Source organism: Lepidochelys kempii, chromosome 24, assembly GCF_965140285.1.
Source record: "Lepidochelys kempii isolate rLepKem1 chromosome 24, rLepKem1.hap1, whole genome shotgun sequence".
Classification (NCBI taxonomy): Eukaryota; Metazoa; Chordata; order Testudines; family Cheloniidae; genus Lepidochelys; species Lepidochelys kempii.
In genome coordinates, this window is record NC_136403.1 from 4487961 (window position 1) to 4512543 (window position 24583).

The following is a 24583-nucleotide window of genomic DNA, read 5'->3' on the forward strand; positions in this document are numbered from 1 at the left end:
AATACTCATAATTACACTCTTGACGACTCCAAAAAATCATGAGTCATGGCTTTCGGGTTTTTGAGGCTTGAAGACTCAGATTTAAAAAATAAATTGGGGGGGTTCTTTATTTGCCTTCTGGTTTTTGCACTTCTCTGTAACCAGAGGGAATAGACATTTTCTTTAAAAAAAAATTCAGATTCTCTCATGATCACATGGCTCCAGGAGCAGGAGCTTAAGAAAAAAACCAGCAAATGTTGCAAGACTGGCAATAGAAGTCACCAGAGTTGGCAACAACTGTGATTATGCATTTGAAATTCACCATCCACAACTATTTGACAGATAAAACAAACAGAATGAGCTAAGATTCCAGCCTGAATTATCCCAGACAGCGAACACTGGCGGGAGTGATGAACTCTCACTTTATGTCACTCTGGCAGCATATCAGGGCCTTAATGAGGCCTTCATGTGAACAGGAATCAAGCTGCCTGGCTGGAATTTTCAGAAGGGATCTACAACCACAATGGGTCAAAGAGCTTAGTTCCCTTGCAGTCAGTGAGTAGATTTTCAAAAGCACTCAGCACACTGGACCCCACCTGTGGGTGCTGAGGGCTTGAAAATCTGGCCTCATCTATCTTGCCCTGTCCCTCCCCAATCACTGTCGTATGGGAGAGTTTGAGGACAATTTCACTAACATCCCAGTGAGGAAGTGTATTTTACAGATGCCGATCACAAGGCATGTGAGAGTGGTCGGGGACAAAGCAACCAGTTACATGGATCCAGCTCTGGAATGAACTTCTAGAGTAGATTAGAAGAATCTGGAGTCTGGCTTCCTTTAGGAAACACGGCAAAAACCTCCCTGCTCGATCAACCTGCTGTACTGGAACCAGAATGACATTCAGAACATCAGCTGCTTCCTTCTCTCCTTCCCCATCAAGGAGCAAAATGCTACTCCAGAGCAGATCTTTCTATCACCTGACAAGGGAGAAGAACCAGAGACTCATCAAGCCCACTAAGCACGTAACCACAGCGCATCTATTTTACAGGGAAGGCACTCACGTAGTCTGGTGATGGGTGTGGTTCAAAATCCCAACAGAAGAGGACAAGTAGCGAGTCTGTGATGGAACCCAGTGCCCAAGTTCCAGGCCTTTACATTCAAGACCATCATTTGCTCTCTGAGGAACTTCTGAACACACTCCCATAGACTTCAACAGGCATTGGATGATGGCCTTAGAACACAACACTTTGGCATCCCGCTACTTGGGACGGGGCGGGAGGGATCCACCAGCAGCCAAAATTCTAGTGCTGATAATCCTCTTTCCACCAAAAAGTAAAAACAGCCTACTACCATTAGTAACACAGCCATTCTCCCGTCATCTTCCCAGCTTTGCAGAGCCTGCTTCTGTAATAGGAGGGGATCCAGGAATGGGGATCGGAATGGGTTTGTCCTGGTAGCTGGCTATGCATAGTGTATCATCATTTATTTAATGCCGTTTCATACCGGAAAGGGTCTGGTTTCCCTTACAGCAAATCACTTGAAATGTTGTTGTAAAATATTGGGCCAGATCCTTGACTGCTGTCAATGGGGCGGCTACGTTGACTTCAGCAGAGTCAAGCTCATTTACGCCATCTGGGCCATACCATTTGGGACCATTAGGGTGTCACTTTTATGAAAGGCTTAATTTGCTTATAGTGCTAGCAAACTCCAGGTACCTGTCTTGTCTTTCATCCATGGCTGTTCAAGTGCTTCATGTTTATTTTAGCTTCCCAGCACCTAAGGTTTTGCTCTATCTGCTTTCCAGATGGGGAAATAGAAGACTTTGGATCTGACCGTGATCCCTTTCTTCGTGTTTAATAGTACCGTAAGCCACAAGTAATTCCTCCAAAATCAACGAAGCTATTCAGTGGAAGTAAGTGGCTCACAATCCGATCCTGACAGAATGAAGCAAGGTCACACGGCGAGTCAAGGGCTGTGCTGGGAATACAACCCAGGAGTCTAGACTGCTAGTCCTGCCATGCTCTAACCATTAGAAAACGCTACCAAATAGCTTGCAGTGCTCTGCATAAGAGCAGGATGGAAATCTCCCTGCAGTGACTATGGTTATACGTAAAAGCAGTGGGAAAGGGGCTAACTGGATGCCACTATGCTAAAATAACTAAGAGCCTTTGCACATTTTTGCAAGCTCAAGGCAAATATTTTCCCCTTCTTGGATAAGCAAGTTAACAGTCAAAGACAGACGCACAGCTGCTTGCCCTTTATAACTTGGGCTAAAGAGAGTCCAAGCCCAAATTATTATTATTGGCCTGATTTCTCATTTACACTAAGGCCTCTTTAAGCCACTCTGCTAGTGTAAAGGAGCCTTCAAGTGAGGGTAACTAATTTATTCCTACTTTAGAGCTGCTTCTCACGGCCACAGCAGTATAAAGAGGCCTTAGAGTAAGTGAGAGTCAGGCTCACTTCGATTATATTTATTGCCGTAGCACTCAGAGGCCTCATCGTGGTAGGTGCTGTCCATGCACATAACAAAACGGTGGTCGCTTGCCCCAAAGAGCTGAGGGATGCAAGGCTGATACAACAAAGGGAGGGGGTCAGCACAAGGGATCAGGGAGACAACTGGGCTTTTATTTTGAAGCTCTTTCAGGGTAGGGACGTTCACCATTTTTGTTGTGTTTGTACAGCACCTAGCATAATGGGGTCCTCTAGTCCATGCCTGGGGCTTCTTGGCTTGACAGTACTACAAATAAATCAAAAATAAAAGCTTTGCCAAACCCCTAATGAGAATGTTGCCTTTCCCCACACATGGGCAAAAGAGAGGGATTCACATCATGATGCCAATCTTGCCCTGCAGCATTAAGAACCCAAACCCAACTGCATTGCGCCATGCCACAAGAACAGGGAAATAGACTAGAAATAGGGAATTAATCGGAACTGGGCCTGGATCATGCAAAGCCAATGCTGAACTTTAAGCCCCAGTCTGGGTTTGCCAGAAGCTGGGAATGGCCAACAGTGGATGGATCACTTGAGGTTTACCTGTTCTGTTCATTCCCTCTGGGGCACCTGGCATTGGCCACTGTCGGAAGACAGGACACTGGGCTAGATGGACCTTTTGTCTGACCCGTCTGGCCGTTCTTATGTTCTAAGTGGTCCCACTGAAGCCAATGCGGCCCCCTCACAAGCTTAAAGGGAAGCACAAGAGTAGGTCTTTGCAAGATCAGAGTCTTCAGTTCTACTGGGGTCCTGATCAGTCAAGTGGGAAAAAGCGAATGAGACTTTCAAAAATTGTCTCAGTTGCAATAATCTCCAGGGTGTGTGCACACATTGCACTGGGCACCCTCACATATATGTGTATAGGAGAACACTTGGCTTACATCACATAGGTAGCTTCTGCTCCCATATATGACGGAGAGCAATGCCTATGGTGGCCTAATACAGTAAGGTTTTAGATAAAAATAAATAAAGTCTCCTTGCATTGTCCTTTAAACCAGCAAAGTGGGCATAAAACACCACCATTCTTATTGGGGAGTGTTTCACACCCATCTTGCACGGATGTAAATGACAATCCAAGGTGAAGGAAATTAAGCTCAGAGATTTTTACTCAGAAAACCAAAAATATATATATTTTTCCTACTATTTATTGCAGTCCACAAAAAATAATAAAGATGAATAAACCATCTCACATAGAGAAAATTCTGCAGTCAAGGGTTAAAATAAGTGATATCAACTGTTCTGTACAGAGTTTTTTGGGGTTTTTTTTTTTGTTTTTTTTTTTTTTTTTAATGTTCACATACACTTGTATTCCACCCCATTGCAAATAGCGTGTGAGGAGATAGCCTGAATTAACTCTCCCTTTGTCTTCACTGCATTTTTGACACCGCCATAGCGATCGCAATGTAAAATCCTAGTGCAGACAAGGCCCGGGTCGTTTTTACCTCGATGAGACTAGGTGAGGTCAATCTTATAACCCCTACGTGGAGTTTACCTCGAGGTCAAAACTACAGTGCCTTGCCTCCACTAGCATTTTCTCTCCATGTCAACACACCTCTTTCCTGCAGTGAGGACGTAGCCTCCGTTCAGCTGCTAGCGAATCAGCCGCCTCCCGGTGAGGAATTCTGCCACGGGTCCCCGTGCCACGTCCCTCAGTGAGGTGAACAATACAGCCACTTTGACACGCAGCATGCTACCGAGCACATCACTCATTACCTGTGAGGAGGATCGGCCATTTTAGAGATGCCAGCTGCCTAAAATGGTGGATTTCCTCCTTTTCCTTTCTGCAATCCTTTTTATCCCCCCCCTCCCCACCACCACCACCACCCATATGCACATAAGCCATGAGTGCAGGGAGGGGTGGGGAATAGATCGGTGAAACAAACAATTTTTAAAAGGATGTAGTTCGGCAGGCCTATCTGTCTTTGGCTTGTGTGTCCCCTGCGGAAGGAAAAGGCAGTCAAGATGTTGTGTTAAATTCTCCATTTGGGGGAGGAATAAGAGAGATGTGGAAGGGGAGAATCTTCCCTTTTTTCCTTTGCCGACCTCCCTTCGCCCTCCCCGCAAACCCGCTTTGACTTTTCCCACAGAAGTAGCCAACCTCCAAGAATGCAAATGACATTCATTATGCAAATGTATGCAAATCAGGTTTAACTATCGGAAGAGGGGCTCGGAATTGCTAATGGGTTAACTCTTTCCCTGACCACCACCACCACGGTGCTTCTGAAAGAGCCAGTGTCTTCCTTTGGCTTATTTATTTATTTTATTTTTCTCCCCTATTCACTTTCACAGACACCGTGGCCCCCGCCCCCGCCAAAACTCTGATCCACCACCCCAAATCCAGAATTGGCTGGTAAATGGCGACAGAAACACGGCCCTTTTCTCCTGCTTGCGGAGCCCCGCTTTTCACACAAGCGTAAGGTTGAGGGAACATAACCAGGGCATCCGGTAAGACAAAGCAAAAAAAACATTGGCATGGAAGCAGCTACCCCCTTCGTTCACTGTGTCTGCAGGAGAAGAGAAACAAAGCAGGCTTAAGCCTGAAATTTAAAAACAGCCATCGATAGAACGTTAAAAAAAGCCCCTCTGTGATAAATCAGCAAAAACTACGGCAGCCGCTAGGGATTCAGTTGCTTTAATCCAACCAGCAGCTGGATGCCAGGATGGCCGCAAAAAAATTCTCTCTCGCCTTCACATGCAAAAAAAACCCCAACCCTATATTGGATGTTTAATTTTTGTTTTAAAATTGGAAAACGACGGGTCATTTCCCACAATGGAGAGTGATCAAAAAAAAAAAAGACAGAATAAGTCTCGCAATAACTGCGGACAACCCTGCAAACCCCTCAAAATTTTCACTCGGGCAAAGCATGTGGTCTGGTTGATGTTAACGGAACTACTCATGGGAGTAAAGGCCTACAGACAAACGTTTACACAATAGGATTATTCCTTGCTCCACAGCTTCCACTTATTGTTCTATTAATTTCTGGCCTTACAGAATATGCTATGATACAGGGACTCATTCTGCAGTGATGGAAACAGGGCAAGGATGGATGGATGGATAGATAGAGTAGCCCAAAATCACTCTCTCTAACACCTAAACTAGATATTTCACTTAAGAGCAAAATAAATGTATGAATCACAAGAATAATGAATATTTAAGTGACCAGTAAAACACAATTTTATTAAATATATATCTAATTCTCAATATTGAATAGAGCTGTTATTAATTAGAAATATTTTATTACATTGCCGCTATTTGGCTACATAATTATACGCACAGCTAGCCTGGGCTAAAGTATCCTATAATTTTGGTCACCTGGTCCTTCCTCACCATGCCTACCTCTTTATTTCAACCACCTGTTATCGCTTGTCTTTTTTGATTGCAAGCTCTTTGGGACAGCAATGGTCATTTATGATACGGCCAACATTCTCCCAAAGCATCTCGTGATTTTCGGTGCCTCATTAAAGGCACCTTAAAGGGGTTTCCTTTTAAGACAGTGTTGGTCACTCTGAAAAAAAATCGGGCCCCTTTAAGGTGTTTCAAGTTGGGCAAGACTAAAATTCAGGGGCCCAGACTCGTTAGTCATTTTTGAAAATGCTGCCCTATTTTTGTACAAGGCTTAGGCAACAGGGCTCCAATCTGACTGAGGCCTCTGCGTGCTAACGTAATATAGAGCATTGCATTTGTACAGCACCTTGTGCAATGGAGTGCTGAACCCTGTGGCTCCTGGGCACTACCGTGATGCAACTAACAACACTGGCCATACTGTCCTAATCATAACCTCAAGCATTCAAAAATCATAAATCAGACCTGCGCCCCCCTTCTTCCCCCCCAAAAAAAATCCATGGGATTTAAAAATAATAAAGTTGGAGTTCTTTTTATCAGTCTTCTGGTCTCAACCTTTTGGGCATGCTCAGGTCATTTTGTCAAGCTTTCCTCCCAAACTAAGAGAACTTACTTATTTTGTTAACATAGTTTAGCCTGCTGAGGGCTGGAAAACGTTTGTCTAATTTCAGTTGTTGGGTTTAGCGTGTAGGTCCTGGGTGGTGTTTAGGAACCTGTGATATACAGGAGGTTAGACCAGATGATCTGACGGTCCCTTCTGGACTTAGACTATGTTATTACATGAAAGTTGATTCTCACATGACTCCAAGAGCTGGAGTTTCAAGAATAAAACCCACCAAATATTGTGACACTTGAAATTTAAAAAAAATCACAATAAAAACAGCAAAACCACAACAGCAGATCCAGGAATGGAAACGGTCCTTTAAAAAAGGAGGGGTATTTTGCAGCGATACATTTAGACGGTTCATATTTACACTTACTTTAATACGCCTTTATATTGTCAGAGGGCTGTTAAATGGGCCAGAGGGTAAATGAGAATTCAGGCTGGAATTTCGATGCCACCTGACTAATGACTCACAACGGAGGGCGCCTGGTGGGATACTTTCCTGAATCAGGGCCCGGGTGTGTATTTTGCTTCGGAGAGACAGTGGAGTGGAAATTAAGGAGCAGAGAAGGGTGGGAAGGGAGCAATAAAATCCAGTGAAAATACAGCATGGAAAATGGAGCAGGTGAAATGAAAAACTAAAGAGACAGGGTGAAAAACAGAGGAAAAGAAGTGAGGTGAGGGGGGGAGGATCATTTACAACAAAAAATGAATACAGTGAGCACGCACTCACATCAGCGTAACACTATTGGGCTGATTCTCAGGTGCACCAAGGCCTTATATGGCAAAGGAAAGGAAAGAGGCCTTAAAGTGAGAGTAGCTGTCATTTGCCAGATTTTATCCTGCCAGAATGCTGTCAAGGGGCCTCCATGTGAATAAGCCTCTGGCCCTACTGACCTGAGTGGAGCTACTCCCGGTTTCTTCAGGTGCGCATGGAAAAAGAATCAGACCCAATATGTACAAGGGCACCCACATGTGCCAGCCTATCTTTAACGGGAGTCTCGCTATTGACTTCAGTCGTGGCTGGACTGGGCCCATAAAGGACCGCTGCTGCAAGGTGCTGAGTCCCCTCAATGTCCATTGGCTTCAGCGGAGCTAAGCATGTTCAGTTCCTTGCTAGACAGTCCCCTGGAGGATAGGGCTCCCTGCGAGTTACATGCAATTTGTAATGAATTCTAAGGGAGTTAGGTACCAAAATTAAATATGATTTAGGTGCTTAATTTCTTTTAGCTTCTCCTTCGGAAAACCCCAGCCGTTGTATTTAAGTTGGAATAACTTCAGACTTTAAGGCCAGAAGGGACCATCTAGTCTGATCTCTTGCAATTCGCAGGCCACAGAATCTCGCCCATCTGCTCTTGTAATAGGCCTGTAACCTCTGGCTGAGTTACTGAAGTCCTCAGATCTTAATTTAAAGACTTCAGGTTACAGAGAATCCACCACTGACTAGTTCAAACAGCAAATGACCTGTGCCCCATGTGGCAGAGAAAGCAAAAATATCCTCAGGGTCTCTGCCTATCTGACCCAGGGGAAAATTCCTTCCCACTCCAATATGGCGACCAGTTAGACCCTGAGCACATGGGCAAGACCCACCAGCTGGGAACCTGGAAAGAATTCTCCGTAGTAGCTCAGAGCCCTCCCCCTCTAGTGTCCCATCTCTGGCCATTTGCTGCTAGGAGTCATGGATGGGCCATATGCCATTGTAGGCAATCTCATCATACCATACCAACTGTCAGGGTTTAAAAAGGGATTTAAACTTAAGGTGAAGAAACCAACTCATCCCACTTCAGAAAGGTTCAGCTAGGCTTGGGTTGGGTTTTTTGCAAGCACAAGCTGTCATCATCAAAAATGCCACTGCTCATTGGTGCACCTTGTCTGCGTTTTCCAGGCATAGCCCAAGAAACTGACACAGATAGCTACTGATTACTAACGACTAATATGCAACATCATTTTCATACCACAGTGCTGAGAAAGCAAACTTCACTCATGCTTTTTTATGAGCACACAAAATAGCATGTAACTTGTCATTTACCTAAGATGAAAGCTGGTTAGGATTCACTTAGCAAATACCCAGTGTCAAATTCATCCTAGGAGTCAACAGAGTTGGATGAAGCTGAGTTTCTGGAAAGGAAGATGGATTTATGATTAAGATACTGTGTTCGGAAGCTAGGTGATTGAGTTCAGTTCCTAGCACTGACAAACTCACTGAGTAAGCAGTGTAGTCAACTCTTGTGACATTTGGCGATTTTCTTGAAGCCCCATTTCCCGGAGTCATGTGATTAATTGATATTCTTTTATTTTTAATGAAAGCAGAGTAATAAATTTATAACCCTCATGGTTGCAGAGAAGAGCTTGAAACTTAATCCTTTTAAAGGCCCCAAAACCAAAAGGTAAATAAAAATAACTCAACATTTAAACAAACAAACAAAAAACCTCATGGTTTTTAAGCCACTTTCAGGATTTTGCCCCCCCCCCCGATATGATTTTTGAATGTTTGATTTGGAGAAACCAAGCAAGTCACTTAAGGTCAGGTTCATTTTCTTAAAATAAAATGAAGAAAAACACCACCCAGGGCCCATTCCCATTCACTATTTGCAGATTTTCAACGTGCGAAGTTCATTCAAAACCTAGCCTAGTGGAAACGGAGAACCCTTCTGAAATTTCCAGCCTCACTTGCTGGCAGAGGCAGGGCTAGAAGCCCTCCTGCAGCTCAGTTCAGTGCGATACCCACCAGCCCATGCATGTTAAAAGCACAAGAGGGGGAAGTGAGTCACAGGCCTCAGATCTCCATATTCTGCTTTAAATTACATGGCCCAGTAGGTACGGCAGTGGTCTGAGATTGAGCGGACACGAGTTCTCTTCCTGGCTCCGCAGTGAGACTTTGGTCCTCTTTTCCCTCCCACACTTTATCTAGAATAAAAACTCTCCCTACTATGTGTTTGTACAGTGCCTTGTAAAATGGGTCCTCGAACTCAGCTGGGAACCTCTGATGCTACTGGAATACAAATAAACATCATCATATTTAAGGACCGTCATTTACTTCAAGATCTCAGATTTCATCCAACCGGTCAAAAATATTATCCAATATATTAATGCCAAAAAATGAAGTTCTGTGATTTTTTTTTTTAAGATAGTATCTTTCATGCCCCCTTTTGCACTGCCTTTCTGCCAGCATTTCCACAAGCCAGTCGTGCTGGGATAAACATTCCTGTAACGTGGCTTTCAATTACAAGAGGTTAAAAAAGTGAGAGAGAAAACAATTGTGGGAAAAGTAGCCTTTGGGGGGCATTTTTCCATCAAAATTTCAACTTTCAACCAAGCTCTGCTTTCAAAAACCCCACAAGTGAGTTTGGTACGCTGAGTGCACTCATCCAAACAGGGTGCAGAATCAAGATCTTGTAGCGTTTCTGACCAATCACAGCTTGAACAACAAATATTTGTACAGAACGCTAAATTATTGGCTCATTAGGTTAAAGAAAAAAAGGAAAAACAAAACCAAACACCTGGATTTGTGAGGAGGTAGAAAGAAAGAATTGAAAATTTTTGGCATATCACTAAACCAAGGAAAATTGGCCATTTCCAATGTTAGGTGGGGGTCCAGAGGGAAATGGATACAACTGAATGTTAAAACAACAATCTGCTGGATTCATGCTTCTGGAAAGGCAGCATGTTTCAACAGCTTGAGTTTAGAATCCAGGACTCATGGGGTCTATTCCCATCTCTGCCACTGATTTGTTTGGCTTTCCCCATCTGTAAAATGGGGAATCACAGCATTGACTTACCTGGGAAGGATTAGGCAATTGATTGTATTAGAGCTGATTGGAAAATGGGGTTATTTTTCTATGGAACTTTTCTTTGAAAAACTGGAGAGAGAAAATTTTTCAATGAATAGGAAAAGGAGAGGCGAGCAGACATTTTTTCCAAAAAAATGTCTGTCACCAAAACCCCAGTTTTCCACAAATCACTTTCAACCAGGCCTCCTGAGTATTAATAAATAATCTTGAGGATGACAGCAAAGTAGGCCATAGGGGAAAAAGAAAAAGAAAAATCTTAGGCCTGGGTCTACACATAAAACTTGGCTACATCGCTCAGGGATGTGAAAAAATGTCAGGCTCTGTGCGATGCAGTTAGGTCAATTTAACTCCACTATAGATGCAGGTAGGTCAACAGAAGGATTTTACCAAACAAAAATTGTAAAAATGTACCATATTTTTGTAACTGAAAATTTGATTTCTTTGTCCCCCTCCCATCCCCTCAGAAGCAAAATGTAGCTTGCAAGGCAAATATTCAGCAGTTGAAGTTTCATATGTTGCCTATTTGAAAAAAAGGCCACTCAGTGAAATTTCAGGGAAATGTGAAATTGGAAGAATGCAAAATAAATGAAATAAAGTAAAATAATCAGAAATTAGTAAGAGTTTGCATCAGAAATCTCTCTCTCACACACACACACGCCATTAGTTGCTCTTCATTGCTCTAGTCTATACGCAATCTGGACCCCATTTCCAAAACTGACGGCCTCAATTGCGTATGCAAGACAAGAATTCGTCATCTATGCATAGCAAACTAGGATAGGCAATAATCTACAGACATGCACAAAACGTGGCCCATGACACCAGCTTCACACGTTACGTCCCTAATACAGGACATGAGATTAGAACCTTTGAAATCACCGGAGTAAGGGGTTGCAGGCACAAATACTCAAATTTGGTGCCCAAGCAGATTTTAGGTTTTTGGTTTTTTTTAAATTAGCATCTCTCCTGTACAGAAGTTTGGAAAACAGTATAATGGTAGCATGGTCTAGTGGACAGAGTCCTGACTTGGAAGTCAAAAGACCTGGGGGTTTATTCCCAGGTCTGCCACAGACCGGCTATATGACCTTTCGCAAGTCACTTTGCCTCTATGCCTCAGCTTCCCCTTCCATCCTTTGTCTATTGAGAGTGCAAGCTTTCTTGGCAGGAACTGTTTCTGACTATCTGTACGTACAGTGCCAAGCACAGGTCCCCAGTTTTGGTGAGCACCTCTAAGTGCAACTGTATGCCAAATAATAATGAAAGCATATTCCAAAATAATGCTGACTTTTGGACATTCCTCCTGAACAGCAGCATTGGAAGAGGAGAAAGACAGCGTTGCCAACTCTCGTGATTTTAACGAGTCTCGCAATACTGACTTTTTCTTAAAGCCTCAATTCCTGGACTTAATTGATTAGATGAGAATCTCTGGCCTTGTCTACACTTAAAACTTTGAAAATCCAAAACCAAAACCCCCACACCGATATAGCAATGCCGATAAAACCCCCATTGTAGACACAGCTGTGCCAAAAGAAAAAAGTTCCTAACTCTCATGGTTGCAGAGTAATGCTTGAAATGTGTAACCCTTAAGGCTCAGACACCAGAAGGTGCACACAAAGAAAAATAATTTTTTTAAATGTATTATATTGTCAAAAAAAAAAATCTCGTGAGTTTTAAGACAATCTCATGAATCTTTCCAGGGCCTCACTCAATTTTTGACTGTTTGAGGCTCGTGATCCTTTCACAGATCAACCCTTTCTCTGGTTTCTCCATAGCACCCGGAGGCACAAGTGTTCGAGAGTCAAATTTGCCCAGGACCCCCGTTCCTTAAAAAAGCAGGGCTCGTTTGCCTTCTACAAACTCTGCAGCGGCAACAAAAGACCCTTTCAAACCCTTCCAGACGCAAGTCCTTCAGCTCAATTAGTCAGGCACACAGAGACACAAAAAAAGCCTTCCATTCAAGCTAGTGGCTAGCTGTGGGGAACAAGAGAAAAGAATGGATCTTTCTCCAGCGCTTTCACTGGGTGTCATAACAAGCAGAAAGACCTCTTATAGGGGGATTATTGGAGATAAGAGCCCCGTCGGAGGAGCTGGTGCAAAAGCTGGGATGGCAAAAGCTGTGGGGGGGCGGGGGGGCGGGGGAAGAGGAACTGGAAGTTGAAATTCCCAAGCTCAGGAAGAAACAAGCTGACCATAATTCCCTCTCTTAGCAATTTTTATTCATCATTCAAAATCAGGTAAAGAGGAGGAAAAAACCCACTGATTCTTCACTGCCCTGCACCCCTGTGAAATTATTTACACTAGCGCAAAGTGGACGAAAATGCTACCACTTCACCATGGAAGCATTTCACAGCCACTTTGCACTAGTCCACACAGGATTCAAGCCAATGGCGAATCAGGCCCAATAAATATCCCACTCCCTTTAACTTGCCCCTGTCTGAAAGAGAAAACAGTCGGAGTTGCCAGCTCTCAGGATTGGATCATGAGTTTCACAATATTTGGTGGTTTTCCTCAAGCCTCAGCTCCTGGAGTCAAGTGAAATCAATGGGAAGCAAGTACCTAAATACCTTTGGGGAATCTGAGCTTAAGTTTCTCGCCCTCGTCATCATGGACAAAAGCTTGAAAATAGGGTCTCAGTGTAACCTCAAAGCTCAGAAACTAGAAGATAAATAAAAAGAACTACTCAGTGTTGCTTTAAATCTCATTTTTTGAGGCTAGACTCAGGATTTTGGACTGCTTGTAAAGGCAATACTGGGACTAGGTCAAGAGTGACTAGTGATTTCGGGTGTCCATTAAAGGGCCCTGATTTTCAGAGATTGGAATCAAAGTGCAGAATTCTGCCCCATGTTTCAAACACCACTCCAAGGCTGATGGGTGGCAGGGAGGAAGGTCAAATCACGGCGCTTTTGGATGACTAAGTATCTGGGTGCCCGATTTGAGAGAGACCATTTTTAGAGGGCAGATGCTCTGCACAGTCTGAAAATCAGATCCCTTTAAGAGAGTCTTAATTTGGGACCTCCAAAATTGAGGTATAAAATTAAAAAAAAAAAATCACAAATCACTTGGCCCCCGACTTCCAGTCCTGGTCTTTAACCTCAGAGTGATCTCTTCTCCGTGGCTACTAGTGCAAGTCAGAGGCTGTGTCCCATCCAGGCCTGGCATAATTGTACTGCCATCCCCAGATCTCAGACCTCCATAAAGGTTCTTCAGACCATGCAATGGGTCTTCTAGATGAATGAAAGCAGGGGAGGGTTTGGCAACTCCTGGATGAAGTTCACAGCTAGACTTTGACTTGAAGAGAAAAATCCATATGGAAATGAATGATAAATCAAGCACTGATAGTCACCCTGGGCCAGATTTATGAAGGTATTTAGGTTCCTACAGATGCAAATAGGTGCCTAGTGCAATTTACAAGAGCTCCTAGACCAGTGGTTCTCAGACTTCTGTACTGGTGACCCCTTTCACATACCAAGCCTCTGAGTGCGACCCCCCGCCTTATAAATGAAAAAAAACTTAATATTTTTAATACCATTATAAATGCTGGAGGCAAAGCAGGGTTTGGGGTGAAGGCTGACAGCTTGTGATCCCCCATGTAATAACCTCATGACCCCCAGTTTGAGAACCCCTGTCCTAGACAAATGGGCTCCTAACTCCCACAGATCAACAGGAGTTAGGTGCCCCACTACCACACCACTGACTTCAATGGGTGGATCAGCCCCCATGTGCCTAATTTCATTCCCAAAAAAAAAAAAAAAATCCTGACACAGGGAAAAGTAAAATCCATCTAGGGTTTGTCTTCTTAGGGATATCCAGAAAATTTAATCCAAAATAACTAAAGGTGTGAATTTGAAGTGGATTAATTAAACTGCATTAAATCCCTGGGTAGATGCCCTCATTCAGAATTAAAGTGGCCTTAATTTGGTTTAGCCCAATTCACTTCCAAAGTGAATCAAGCTAACCTGAATTAAGGCCACTTTAATTCTGAATAAGGGGTTCACACAGGGGTTTAATGAGGTTTAACTAATCCCCTTCAAATTCACACCTTTAGTCAGTCTGAATTAACTTTCCTGGATGCCCTGATGTAGACAAACCCTATGTAATTGTAGAGGCACCTTTCCCAACTCCTCTGACTCCAGACTGTATCCAGAACAATTGGTGACCGGAAGGAGTCCATGCCTTGAAGATACATTTTCTGTCCCCCCCAAAAAAGTCAGATCCCTTGAGAGGAATTGTGCTAACTCTGGATACATGGGGGCAGATCCTAGCTCCAAGGCTCTATGTCAATTTAATTCAATTTTTATTGAAGCCAACGGGGCTATGCTGACATACGCCAGCTTGGGATCTGCCCCATAAACTCCTGCTGGGACTTGCTCCATGGAGGGCCAACCCTGATCTGCAAAGCTCAGCTCTATTCCACTCAACAGAAAGTCAGCTGAAGGCATCTGATCCTTAGCGAAAGCCCCACAAGGCTGATTACTGCTAATGCCTTGAGAGAAGAAAATTTTCTCCCCCCAGCTATTTAACTATTTGTTACATCAATTGCCCCCTTTTTGCTGCTTTTTAAAATATTACCAACCAGATCTTCAGCTGACACCAATTCAAATAGCTTCATTCACGTCAATGGAGCTTTGCCATTCACACCAGTGGATGATCCGGCTACCTCTGTTATTCTGGGAAGGGTCCTGCATGGGTCTAGAACAAACAACACTCTAGGTCTTCAAAGCACCAGTACAAACTTCAACGCATCCTAACCACAGCCCTGCAAAGCAGGTAGCAGCCCATTGGCATCACAGATTAGATCCTCTGAGGATATATCTCGACTTCAGTGGGGGCCCATGTCCATTTATGCCCGCTAAGGACCTGGCCCTTAGGGTTGGGTCAATCATTAGTGTAATTCCATTGACCCCCGTAGAATTATTACGCCACAATGCATATGACCCAGGCAGAATGAACTACAAGGGAACACAGAGTCCAGAATAGAACCCAGGAATCCAGCCTCCCCAGCTCAGCTTCAGCCAACCAGACCATTCAGAGCAGACAAAACAAAAGCATGATCAGTATTTATTAATTAGGTCTTTTGGCTAGGATTGTGCGAGCGAAGCCCAATACCCTTAAAGGACCAGATCACTTTGTTTCAGGGACTGCCTGTAGAATTCTGCATACAACATCAGGGATTAAATATTGAATGCACTCTTCCTCCTGTAAAACAGGGATTTGGGATTATTCAAACTTTCTTTCAAGAACTGGCTTGCAGTCCCATCAGCATGAGCACAGCATCTCTCACTGAGCCCCTTAAATATTCCTAAATCTTAGAAACTTGTTACCGAGCTGTAACATAGCACTGGTCTCCAACAGAATGTATGCTCCATTTTCATATATCCAGCTACTCCTAGTCAGCATATGCACTTAAGGCCTGTTTGCCATTTATACTAACACCCCTTTATACAATGCAAAGAGGCCTGAAAGTGGAAATAAACTGCATGCACACCCAGTTTACATCATTCTGGCAGCACAAAGGACCTTTATAACTGAGATTTAGGCCCACTGGTATCACTGTTTATTTAGGATTAAGCAGCATGCTCTTAGCATTACAGATTCTAGGCCAGTTTCTGATCACAGTCACATGGCTGTAAATGGCAGGTAACTCCCCGGGAGTCACTCAGGATGTCCACCGCTAACAGCTTCTGGTCCACCCTATAATATTCAGAGATGGACTTGAACCAAATCCATGGATCCGAACACCCCATAAACTTTGGAGGAGTTTGGACCGCAAGCCCACGGACCAACCCCAAATTGGCAGCTGACCTGTTAGAATGGGACACTCCATAATTTGCAGCTTGCATTTGCCACTCTTAATGATTTGTACAATTGTGCATTTCATCTTCCAAAACTGCTTCCAAAACTAACACTTGCAACCTTCCCAGCACAAGAGGTAGAGCCGTGAAAATCCCATTTTCCAGGTTGCGTGGGAGGAAATGAAGCAGAGAGATTAGAATTACTCCAGCCCATAAATTCCATTCTCATTCACTTTAAGGCCCTTTTCACTTCAGGATTTTAGTGTAAATGAGAATCAGGTCCTGCCTATTACTAGGGGCTTGCAGACGCATATTTCAGCCATACAGTGCTCTTCAAGGCAGCCAGCTAGATCTGATGCTGTCATATCCGCCTAGGCCAGCAAAATCTTCCCTTGATTTGCTTGTGCGCGCAGGGAGAATGGGGACACGTTCTCCAGCCTGCTGGCAGGTAACAAATACCCTGGAGCGAGCTCTGCGGCTCCCCCATCACATCCAATCACCTCTTGCTGCATCTGAGCGACCTTTCTGGCAGAGGGCCGTCTCTTCGGACTAACCGAAGAGCAGAGAGTTCCACGTCAGGCCATGCTCGGCGTGACTTCAATCAGGCTACCCCCTCCGAAGTCCAGGCTGGTCCCATTGCAAGCTGCCCAACGCCTCACTCAAACCTGGTGAATGGTCTGAAGCAGGCCCCACAACTCACCCTTCTCCTCAGAGATGCCAGTGTAAGGCAGCTTCATTACACCGAACAGAGCTCAGACACTTCAGGGACAGGGGGTTCTAGGTTGCCATCTCACCCACCTGGGGACAAAGGACCAGGACCATGTCAGGGAGACGAGGTACAGGCCACCATTGCCTCAACGGACACGTGGCCCAGGCCCGTCTAAATAACCTGCTGATGCCGCTAACCCCAAGCTCCGGCATTCCTAGTCACGTGCAGGCAGCAAGTGGGACTGCGAGGCCTTCTTGAGCCAGTCACGTGATTTATCCAAAGGCCTTAGCTGCTCCGGGTCTTAGGCCCAGGAGCTCACATGGCTATTCATCGCATCGCACATGCTCCCTTTCCCACAAACTCTGCCACTTGCTGAAAATTAAAGCAGAGCCTGAGCTGATTCGTATGGCAGCTTAGCTCTCCCACTCCGCCGGTTTATCATAATCCCGACATAAAAATCACTCCCTTGAAAACGCTCAGCAATTCTGAAGCCCCGATTGTTTGAAGAGGGAAGATTGTGTTCTCTGCACAAAGAAGGCCTTTCCCTCGCCACACACACACACACTCCTGTTTCAACAGCTGGGGGTTTTAATAAGCATTTTGTCCTCCAAAGGCACAAATGTCAGGAAACCTCTCTCTTTCCCATGGCTCAGTGGGTCCTTCCTAACCCAGAAAGCTAGTGTGACAGAGAATAATCATTCCACAGCTCCATATTATATCTGACCTGCCACCTTTAAGCAACACAGGAATTCCCTGGGCTCAGATCAAGAGCTGCCTTTCCCTCTAGGGACTGAGGACAATCTTTTGGTTAAAGCATGGGACTGAACTTGCAAGATCTGGGTTCAATTTCCAGCTCCGCTACTGACTTTGTGACCCTGGTCAAGTCACCTAGTGAATGTAAAGGAGAATCACCAGTTTGCTCTCTACATCTACACTGCACGGAAATAACCCACAGTCGGGTCAGCTGACTTGGGCTCACATGCTACAGGGCTAAAAATAGCAGTGTGTACAGTCCCCCTCAGGCCGGAGCTAGGAACCCAATGAGGAGGGTGGGTGTACACTCCTATTTTCAACCCCACGAGCCCACATCAGTTGACCTGGGCTCTAGACTTTCTGCTCCTAGGGGTTTTTTTGGTATAGTGTAGACTTACCCTTTAAGGCCTCATTACGCTGCCAGAGCGGTGTGCAGATGCGTTAGTGTAAATGAGGCACAGACCCTTAATCTCTCTGCCTCAGTTGCCATCTGTCAAACTGGGGTAATAATCCTTTTCACCCACCCTTTACTTAGGCCCCGATCCTGCAGAGACATGCTTAACTCTAGGCACTGCGGCCGCGGTTCCGCGGTCAACTCCTTTTTAGCAGCGCACTAAGCACCGATTTAAATTTAGACACACGCGGATGTTCCATGGACTTCCATGGGACTTCAGCACCTGCTTAAAGTCAAGTCCGTCCATGCTTAGGTGCTTTGCTGAATTGGGGATTATGAGGCACCATCCCCGCTCCCCAGAAATCATGGAGGAACCCGGGGCTTAGATTTTCAACAGCCTAACAGAATGCCATGACCCATTTCAGCAGGGACCTTGAGGTGCTACCCTAAGACAAATGATCACTGGTGGTTAGGAGACCCAATCTTTCCTGTGGAAACTACAAACACAGCTCTTACCATGAGGTTTCTGTGGATTGACCGGGTAATTAAAAAGCAAAAGGAGCAATATAATATGTCTATGTTGTAATTAAATAAAAATTGCTTAGCCATCTTTGTAACAGGACCTGTTAATACTGAAATGAAATGAATGCATTGTTTAAATTTAGAATTTTTTTTGACAAAATTTTCACCATCAGGGCTCTGATTAAATGTATTAAAAAGCAGTAATTATCCAAAAGCAAAATTTACACAAAAGCCCCTTTCCACCCTTGCATGAAGGAGCCTGAAAGTAAATAACTGGAGTTTACACCCATTTAAAGGCCACTTTAAGCTGGCAGAGGAGCATAAAGGGACTGTAGTGTAAATGAGAAGCAGGCCCTTTGTATGCATGAAAGGCCAAGGTTTTTAAAGATGATTGATGGATTCTGGGGTACCCAACTTGAGATGCCTTAAAGAGGCCTGACTTTTCCCTCCCATCCCACTCCTCAAATTTCAATCTGCCCTCTGAAAATCAGACTTTTTAAGGCACCTCAAATTGGGCATCCCCCCTCCCAAAAAAATCACTATTCCCTTTTGCAAGTCTTGGTCACTGGCTCTAATTCTGCTCTGATTGTTCAACTCCATTGAAATTGGTAGTGTCGCACAGGGTAAAAATTTTCATTACAACAGCCCATGAGTTCCCCATGGAACAACCACAACAGAGGAGCTAGGCGTGGAATAAACCGGATGTTGGACTGACAGCTTGGAAGAAATGTCACACACAGGCCCTGACCTCATCACTTTCACAAGAGTCAGAGTGTCAAAAACGGGATCCTGGCCAATTTCAAATGTGGAATATAATAAAGGCTTGCTTTAATAGGACACCTTTCATCCTAGAGTCTTTGTACAACTATATACGTACAGCACATGTATGAAATGCAACCAACTGGCCCACAGTACAACAGTGGAAGGAAGATGTTTTCGGCTAAGGACCGAAATTTATCTATTGTAGGGCTGGTCAAAATTTTTCCACTGAAGTATCTTTACTCTGGAAAATTGGGTTTGTGACAAAACAAACCTTTTGGCAGAAAGGATCTACTTTCCTCAAAAAGATAAAAATAAAAAAAAAATCAATTTTTCCACCTGAAAACAGAAAAATTCAATGTCCCGAAGTTTGGGGTCCAAAATGTTCTCATTTTCAGTCACCAGAAACCAAACTACTTCTCCTTTTTCAATTAAAAGTTAAAAATTGCCACTGAAAATTTAGATGAAATGAAAATATTTTCATATTTGTCAAAATTTCTCAGAGTGGGGACATTTTTGACCAGCTCTATTCTTATGGATTTTGACTATTCATGCAGACCAGATAAGAATTAGGTTTTAAGGCCACAAAGTACTGGGTTCATAACTGAGACTTACGAGGGAGAAGGCAGCAATATGAGGATCTGAATTTATGAACCCAAGAAATGTAGGAAGTTTACAGCTGATAGTTAAAGCAGATCATTTTATTCAACAACTTTTGCCTTGCCTAATGCCACTCAAATCCAAACCCACAATTCCATTGCTAGTCTTTGCCTCCCACCTCAGTATTGTTGTGCAGTGTTCTTATTAATGCACATGGGCTGCAGTAATTCCACCCTAGAAGTGGCTGCATTTCAATGGTAGGGCCCAATTTTCATATATTCTGGGCCTAATTTGCATGTATTCTGAGGCCCCTTTACACCACTCTGGCAATGTAAAGTGGCCTTAAAGCAAGTGTCAATTACCTTAAGACCCCATTACATGGGCAAAGTGATGCTAAGGAGCCTTAATGTAAATAAGAAATTGGTCTGGAGCATTTTGTGCCCACTTTACATAAGTATAAAAGGTGCAGGGCAATAGTGAAATTAAGCCCACAGTCTATAAACCTCTTTAGGAGCCTTCCAGATGAATGTCTCTCTGTAAGAGTAGAGATTATTATTATTTACTATTATGATATAGGACATCTCCTCCCACAGTGCTTCACTTAAAGACTGAAGAGGAAAATAGGACTGCAGTTTCTTTTTAAATAAATAAATATCGTGCCACTCTTAAGCACGTAACAGAACGTAGGGCGCTAATCTCTCTCTACAAGAAATGTAAGCATAACTCCTATGAATGTCAATGGGAGTTATGCCTCCATAAGGAGAACAGAACGGACACTGCTGAGTATTTACCAGTCAAATCAGAATGTCCAGGCAAGCTTAAATGCAGCTTACATACAGCCAATTTGGATCAATGTCACGCCAACACATTGGGATTTCTGATTGCAACTGGCTTGCGCTGAAGGAGGGAGGGAGATGGGTTTGCCAGATCGGTATTGAAATGGCCAAGCCTTTAGCTTGGGTAGCTAATTCAATACTTAGCAATGGCCAGACATTGCAGACAAGAATGGAAAAAACCCACCCATCCTTCCTTCTCTGATCATTTCCCCTTCAACATTCTACACTAGGCACCTAGACCGCCCCCGAACTACACGAGTCTCTTGGGATGATGCCATAGCTACGGAATATTGCCGAGCCCCTAGGGACAAATCGACCCGTCAAAATCAGGGAGACAAAATCAACCAGCAGGAAGAAAACTCTGTCCCTGTCTCGATAGCAAAGGCTTGGAGGACAGGAACCAGCACTGCACAGAATTCACAACCTGAAATCCTGCTTGTGAGGCACTAATAGGGCTGATTCTCATTTACACGAAGATCCCTTTATACCACTCTGCAAGTGTAAAGGGCCCTTTCCGGGGTGAATATTTACTGCTACTTTAAGGCTCCTTTACCTTACCAGGTTGATACAGGGGCCTGAGCAACCATGAGAACCAGGCCCATTGTCTATACAGGCTCCAGTTCATCACTGACCTGCACACTGGGCTGGCTCCCTAGTATAAAGGGGATATAAGGAGGATATACATCTGTGCCCACTTTAAGGCCCCTTTACAGTGCTAGAGTGGTATAAAGGGAAAATTAGGCCCAAAGGGATCCATTCATGCGAGTCAGACAGCGGCACTTCGGCCCCACAGCCCTTGCTCCTGATTGCTTACTATGAGCAATGAACGTTGCAGCCTACTCCCCCACTGCAACCTGCACCGCACGAATCAAATTCATCCTTGGTGTAACTCCACTGACTTCCATGGGAGGAATTTTATCCCAGAGGTCAGCGACATCTGACGGAATTATTTGTTGTGAATTAAATTTTCTTCTCCACAGATCCCCATTTCTGATAACGTCTTTGCTATTCCCAGGCAGTTTATGCCAACAAATTACAGCCTCTGGGGTCCCCCTACACTACTGAGAGCATGTGACTGCTCACCTTAAAAAAAAAAAAAAAAAACACCGAGTATTGTCTCTGATTGGATGACAGATTTTTTTTTTTTTTAAATGGAGTATACCCAGTGGCAGGTCGCAAGGGGCCGACAGCCAATGCTTTTGTTCATGCATAACAAGCACCCTCGCTTCCATGGGACTCCTATGTGTTCACCCTACCAGCAGCCATGCCCCAAATGTTCAGGTGAACAAATGCATTCACACGAGTGCTTGTGCATAGCAAATGTGTGTATGAAATGAACAGCCATGCTGAATTGCAAACGCTCCCCACTCTACCCCCGCAGTATTCAGACATCTCTAATGTCAGCCCATCTCCTCAATGTCACCCATTTTATGAGTCTGCTTTTTGGGGAAGAAGAATGCTGCTATGATAAAGCACAGGACTGGGACTCACAAGATTGTGGGCAAAATAACTGGCTCTGTTGAAGTCAGTGGTAAAACTCCAACTGACCTCAGAGAGGCCAGGATTTTCTCTGAGTTTCTGGCTTTGCCACAGGTTTCAGAGTAACAGCCGTGTTAGTCTGTATTCGCAAAAAGAAAAGGAGGACTTGTGGCACCTTAGAGACTAACCAATTTATTTGAGCAAAAGCTTTCGTGAGCTACAGCTCACTTCATCGGATGCATACTGTGGAAACTGTGGCCTTGCCACAGACTCTCTGCATGACTTAGCTTAAGTCACTTTGGGTCTGATCTGAAATCAATGAGAATCTTTCCACTGACTTCCGTGGTCCCTTAACCTTACCCAATCTGATTCTCCATCACCCTGCACCTTGCATTGTCGCTTATGCTAGTGCCCAGTGAATGTGGAAAGGCTACCAGGCCAGAATAACAGCACTTTGCACTGGTGTAAGCAATGACGCAAGGAGATGTACAAAAGAGAATCAGGCTACTGATAAATTGGAGCTTTAATAACTTCCCTGCCTCACAGGAGCACTGGGAAAATAGATCCATAAATATATGGGAAGTGCTCAGATACTAAAGTGCTTGTGATGATATAAATACCTAAATAGATCGATGACAAAATAGCTAAGGGAGATTCCTCTTAGATTTTCACTGAGTAGCTCGCAAATAGATAGTATGCATGTATTGAATTCTTTTGAATTACAGGGCCATGTCTGAGGGGGGAAAAAAATCTTGTTTATTAATTTGGAATCATCATATAAAAATAGGACAAATATTTCATATTGCACTAAGAACTACATCAACAGCAAGGATTAGGTACATCAGTGTTGGTTTCTCCTGCTCTTTTTAAAAAGTTTCTGATGAACTCAGTCAACACAGGATGGAAATTAACAGGTCCAACAAAATTCAAGAGTGAAATCCTATTGTATACATCGCAGGAGAGGATTCACATGAAGTTGCAATGCTACAAAACGTTTTTTCAAAATTATCTCAGGTGATGTCACTGAAATTTAATATTTATTCATTGATTATGAAATCTGTTTCTTGGAATATAGTCATGAGTTGTTTTTTTAACTCCATTACAGGACCTTTGAGTTCCTCGAAGAGCAATCAAGATACCTTTCCAAACAAGTTGGTATATTTTGCAGGTGAAGTCTAAGTCAACCAATCTGATCATTAATGGTCAGTAACGCACAGTTAGTACAAATCTTTGACCCAAAGTTCCCTTTCAAGGTAAAGTAGGTACATTTCGCAAATTGCATCTGGAGCAAGTTGGCAGGAAATCCAATGACAGGGGTAAAAACCAAAGTGAATTTGAAATCAGAAGGGAAGAATTATACACAATTCAGTAAAATCCCATTATCCTCACACAGATTCACACAGAACAGATTCTTTGTAAATTCCCAATTTTGGAATCTTGAATCCATGAAAAGGAATGTGCAACAAAATATATATATTTTAAATATTCAGGTAGATATAATGGGAGGAAAATGATATAGAAAATGTCAAGAAACCATTTTCCAAACCATCATATCACTTTTTTCCCCTCCTCGCCCTGATAAATGACCTCTGTTAGGGAACAAAATGTTTTAAATATATGTACATAACAGATGGGGGGTGGGGAGAGAGTGGAAAAAAAGCAAGAGCCCCTATTTTCAAAGCAACCATTGATAAATGCTATGCTATTACCGCTTTTTTATGTATAATGCAATACCCAGCCCCCTGGATAGGGAAGGTAACATTTACATAAGTAAGAGTATTTTTAGAAGACAATCCAACATTCCTCCCTATGGTCTGATTGGTTATGCAACTATAGTGCATATCTTCTCTTTAGTCAGTGTCCTGCTATTTGACTAATTCACCATTTATTAGAAGTTTTACTTACTACAATTCAATTATAGGAAGCTAGTTTCGCTTAAGACTGGTATTTTCTTGACATGCACTGAACTGATAACCCCTTCTTTAAATGATACGATGCAAATAGGTGCAAAAAAAATCCTACCTCAGGTTTTAAATCCAGTTTCCAAAAGGTGCCTTTTTTCCTTCTTCTTTTTTCTCCTCTTTTCCTCTCTCTTCTTTCTTTCCCCCCCTCCCTCTTTCTTTCAATGGCTTTCTTTCTTCTCCACATCCTCCTCAGGCGTGTAATGGGGTTATTTTTACTTTCGGTTATCTAGCTTTATGAAGAATTGACACCACTCATACAGCTAGATAACCAAAGATAACAACCAACCCCTGAAGTCTACAGCATCAGCAGCAAACAACAAAAACAAAACATCTTCTTCTTCTCCAGTGGGTTTCAGCGGCGCACGTCTTTTTAGGAGGAAGGGGAAATAAATAAAAAGATGCAAATATTAAAAATAGGAACCAAAGCATGAGAACATACATTCATTGGGGACCCTGATCCTTCAACTCATTGAAGTCAATGGCAAAACTCCCACTGATTTCAATGGGACAGGATTCAGCCCTTTGAAATTCATTTTTAAGCAAAAGTGCAGTGTTCAGGAGAGCAACACAAAA

At 43.5% G+C, this 24583-nt stretch overlaps 1 long non-coding RNA gene across 1 annotated transcript in view; it reads right to left on the minus strand.

The window, feature by feature from the left end:
* LOC140902677 (uncharacterized) overlaps positions 1–24232 on the minus strand; it is a 49578-nt gene extending 25346 nt beyond the window's left edge. Inside the window, exon 1 of the long non-coding RNA XR_012156103.2 lies at positions 24069–24232. This is a non-coding gene — a long non-coding RNA (uncharacterized LOC140902677). The remainder of the gene's footprint in view (positions 1–24068) is intronic.
* Positions 24233–24583: the final 351 nt, after the last annotated feature.